The 5,008-nt window shown below is 39.9% G+C and overlaps 1 long non-coding RNA gene across 1 annotated transcript; it reads left to right on the forward strand.

Annotated features, from left to right (window-relative positions):
• Window positions 1–312: 312 nt before the first annotated feature.
• On the forward strand, window positions 313–4,370 carry LOC110441074. Its single transcript, XR_002461826.1, has 3 exons — window positions 313–526; window positions 1,462–1,649; window positions 4,226–4,370. It is a non-coding gene; the product is annotated as an uncharacterized LOC110441074 (long non-coding RNA).
• Window positions 4,371–5,008: the final 638 nt, after the last annotated feature.

The following is a 5,008-nucleotide window of genomic DNA, read 5'->3' on the forward strand; positions in this document are numbered from 1 at the left end:
GTCAGATTAGTGATGGCTGGATAGTATTGGGATAGTCAGATTAGTTATGGCAGGCCTAGGATAGTATTGGGACAGTCAGATTAGTGATGGCTGGGAAGGATTGGGGCAGGCAGATTAGTGATGGCTGGATAGGAGTCAGATTAATGATGGCTGGGTAGTATTGGGATAGGCAGATTAGTTATGGCAGGCCTAGGGTAGTATTGGGACAGTCAGATTAGTGATGGCAGGCCTAGGATAGTATTGGGACAGTCAGATTAATGATGGTGGGGTCATTGAATGAGAAGCTTGACTGAAGTTGCATGTAATGGTAAATTAATCTGTATTTACAGTGTGTCTGGCACCAGTGGCCCGCACATGGTCACAACAGGTGAGACTGAAGCACAAGTTCAACAACAAGAAATCATGGCTGAATCCACGTTCTCACAAATACAGAATATTCCAGGTGGCAACCCAACCTTTGTTTTTACCTGAGGATTTTCCTGTCAAGGCCTGTCCTCAATTAGAACGGAAGAAGAAAATACTGGAGGTAAAAATAGTTAAATATAGTAGCTTCTTCTTAATTTTGTATTGGTTATAACTCTCTGCACTGCATATTATTTTAGTGTTCCTCCTCGAAGCTTTGACAGAAACAGAGAAATGTATAGTCTAGCGCAAGTAGTGAGGTGAGGATAGAACTTACAATTAGGTGGGATCTTTGACTTTTGTTTTTACTATCAGATGGAAATCGTAGTACACAATTTGAAATACAAGTAGTCAGAACACATCAGATGAGAAGGTGAATTTTAATTCTGTAAAATAATCACAAGCATGCCAGTGAGTCTCAGTTACACAGAAAACAGCCGGGGGGGGTCCAAAGCTAGGTCAACAAGATTTACAATACGTGGTTTTTCGCTGTGGCTTGTTTAAAATTGCTAGGATTACTTTTGGCTTTCTTCTGTTTCCTTGGGCCCAACACTGATATACTTTATCAAATGTTTACCCCAAAATCATTATAGATTTTCTGACTCTTTACTCATGTGATAAACCGACTGGGAGTTGGCAATCATTGCCCCCTAGATGGTAGCAACTCTTTAAGTTTTAATTATGATGTGTAGCAATGCTTTGGGACAGATTCTTAGGAATTGTTTCTCTACTAAGAAACAGGAATATTGGTACTTTCAAGAGAAACATATGGTTACCTATAGTTACAGTAGTATGAAGTATATAAGAAAAAAGCCCCCTGCCCCCAAACTTGTGATAGTTGGTTAGCATGTTTATTAAAAACTCAAATAATAAGTTCATTTTCAAATTGTAAAACATACTCGGTAAACCTTAATACAGTTTGAGTTAGATACCCGAGGCAACAGGATAACTAGCAAGCACTTGTTCAGAAAGTTTATGAAAAAATGAATTAACTCCAGAGCACAAGCATACAAATTTGCATGACATTGTGGTAAATATATGTATGATTGTCTTTTACAGGAGGGTGATAATGTGATGGGTCATGCGGAGGAGTTTATCTATCGGGGCTGTGAGCGTATGTTTCGGGAGAACAAGATGATTGTGGTTTGTCAGAACCTTCCCAGTCCGGCTGTTGACATAGCCAAGGCAAAAGCAATGCTTGATAAATCAGGCATGAAGCTAAAAGTATACAGTAATAGATATGCACGGTAAGTGATATACGGGTCAATTAGGCCTCTTGTCATTCTGTTTAAACCACCATTGAATGGTGTGGTACATCTCGATCTAGAATATGTTTCCCATAGGCGCCAAAAATAAATTATGCGTGTTTCAGGTATACCAACCTATCTTAGATTAAAATAACAAAACGTTTATTTACCTACCAACTGGCCCTATTTTAAGGTCACCCTGAGCTTTAGCTGAAGGACATTCATTTGTAACACACTTCTTTAGTTTTACTCCAACTTTGCAGTGATAATTGACTGATGGACCTCGCACTGGTGAAATACATTTTTTTTTGTATGACAGATAATGTACTATTCTCCTTTGACATCATTATTTCAACAACAAAATACTGTAGGACTCAGGTGACCGTTAAGACCCATGGGCCTCTTGTGTTTTCAGCTCACCTTCCCGAAGGGCAAGTGAGCATATGCGGTGGTGCGGTAACCGTCGTCCGTCCGTCATCCATCGTACAACATCAACATTTTTAGCTCACCTGCCCGAAGGGCTAGTGAGCTTATGCCATGGCGCGGCGTCCGTCGTCTGTCCGTCGTCCGTCAACTTTTCCTACAAATCGCTATTAGTCATAAATGTTTGAGCAGATTTTGACCAAATTTGGTCAGAAGCATCATTGGGTAAAGGGGAACCAATTTTGTATAAACTGGGGGCCTGAGGGGCGGGGCCCAATAGGAGAAATATAGCAAATTCTTTAAAATCCTTCTTCTTCTTCTGTAGGAATGATAGGATTTGTTCCATATTTGGTCTGAAGCATCCTTGAGTGAAGGGGAACCAATTTTGTATAAACCGTGGGTCATGCCCCCCAAGGGACCTGAGTGGTGGGACCAAAAGGGGGCAATTGGGCTATATTGATTTAAGCGAATTCTTCTCTGGAACTAAGAAATGGATATCAACCATATTTGACTGGAAGCATTCCTCGGTAGGGGAGATTCAAAATTGTACAAATGGTTGGGCTGACCCCCCAGGGGGCTGAGAGGCGGGACCAAAAGGGGGCAATATGGCTATATTGCTACAAACGACTTCTGTAGAACTATACACTGGATATCAACCATATTTGACTGGAAGCATCCCTAGGTGGTGGGGATTCAAAATTGTACAAATGGTGGGGCTGAGGACGGGGCCAAAAGGGGGCAATTTGGCTATATTGCTATAAACGACTTCTTCTGTATAACTATACAATGGACATCGATCATATTTGGTCTGAAGCATTCATGGGAGGCAGGGATTCAAAATTGTACAAATGGTGGGGCTGACCGCCCGGGCTAAGGGGTGGGGCCAACAAAAGTTTATTTCTTGGAAATGGGTGAGATAACCACCCCAAAACTATATATACAAATGCTGGGCATAAAGAGACGAATGCAGTCATGATATTAGAATAGACCCTTGGGTCTGACCGAACCCCTAGGGACCTAGCTTCTTAGTCACAGCATGGAAACAGTTGAGATCCCCACCCTATAACCATATATACAATTGCTGAATATAAAGAGATGAATGCACATATGCTTCCAGGATGGCCTGTGGGACAGCCCCACCCTTGGAAACTTAACCCCTGGGTCATAACTTTGAAACGGTTGAGGTCCCCACCCCAAAAGTATATATACAAATGCTGGGCAAAAAGAGACAAATGCAGTCATGAATTAGAATTGATCTTGGGGTCTGGCCACAACCGTAGGGACCTAGTTTCTGAGTCACAGCTTGGAAACAGTTGAGATCCCCACCCCATTATAACCATGCATTAAATTGCTGGACTTGAAAATTCTAATACAGACATACTACAAGAATTGGCATTAGGGTCTGGTATATTCTCTTGGATATCATTTGGAAAATATTTTGCCATGATTGCTTAGATATTTACAGGTGAGCGATACAGGCCCCCTGGGCCTCTTGTTATTTAAACAACTTCTTCTCAATAACCAAAAGGTTTAGGATGATGATATTTGGCCAGTAGCATTTGGGTTAAAGGGCAACCAAGTTTGTTCAAATGAATGACCTTGACTTGCATGTATATTCAAGGTCACAGGGGTCAAATATGTTTAAAACTTTTAAACGACTTCTCAATAAGCAAAAGGCCAATGGTGATGATATTTGGCCATTAACATGCTTGGATGAAGGACTACCAAGTTTGTTCAAAAGAATGACCTTCACCCATATTCAAGGTCAAAGGAATCAAATATGTTTCAATCTTTAAATGACTTGTTCTGAATAACCAAAAGGTCAAGGGTAATGATATTTGGTCAGAAGCATGCTGGAATGGAAAGCTATAAACTATGTTCATATTCTTTTAATAGGTTCAATGAATTAAACACTGATAGTTTGCCTGTAGCTGTATTTTAATCACTTTTTAAGATTAAAAGTATGGGATTAATACAAGGTGAGCGATTTAAGCCCATTGTGCCTCTTGTTTTTGGCATGTTACCTGAAACACTGGCCTGATTATATATTATACATTACACATCTACAGTACATCACGTGTGTATAGAGAAGTAGAATACTTAAGTTTGCCCATATTTTATTGTTCTACTTGAAGTTCTTATTTTGTTTACAGGATGGCTGTAACTGGAACAGAATTAGAAAGTATGAAGCCGTGGTTCCAAGGGAGAAACATCTTCATCGTCTCTGAGGAGCAAAATGTTGTATCACTTGTCAGAGATCTCAAGAAAATACCATTCTTAATGTTGTTAGGTAGGTTTAAAAGATTTCTAGAAATACCTCTGGTATGTGTAACATAAAATATATGTACATGGCCAGATTTACTGAATAATGGATTGATTCAAATCATTTGACAAATCTGTGATTTAAAATGTTCAAAATTCGAAATTTAGATTGCATTTAGAGATTAAAAATTGGAACTTAAGAAGCACAAAAAAATCTTCTAAACAAGAATAACACTACGGTTTGTTGATTAGTCACCCCATGACCTACTAAAATGGCGTTCGCCCAGGTGAGAACTATTGAATAAATGAAAATTGAGGACTCTACTGACGGAATTTAGCAGCTGTTGGTGATAAAATGAGCTGATTAGGATCAATAAATAATACATTTATTAGGTCACCTGAGCTTTGCTCAAGTGACCTATTCTAATCGCTTTTCGTCCGTCATCGTCCGTCGTGCGTCGTGCGAAAACTTTTACATTTTCGACTTCTTCTCAAGAACCAGTGGATGGATTTTTTTCAAACTTGGTCAGAATCATCCTTGGTAGATGAGGCTTCAAAATTGTAAAATTGGGATTCCTACCCCAACCCCTGGGGCCAGGGCGGGGCCCCAAAGGGAAAATTAACCAATATTTCAAAAATCTTCTTCTTCAGACTCAGAGGTACTACACTCATTT

Source organism: Mizuhopecten yessoensis, unplaced genomic scaffold, assembly GCF_002113885.1.
Source record: "Mizuhopecten yessoensis strain PY_sf001 unplaced genomic scaffold, ASM211388v2 scaffold715331, whole genome shotgun sequence".
NCBI lineage: Eukaryota > Metazoa > Mollusca > Bivalvia > Pectinida > Pectinidae > Mizuhopecten > Mizuhopecten yessoensis.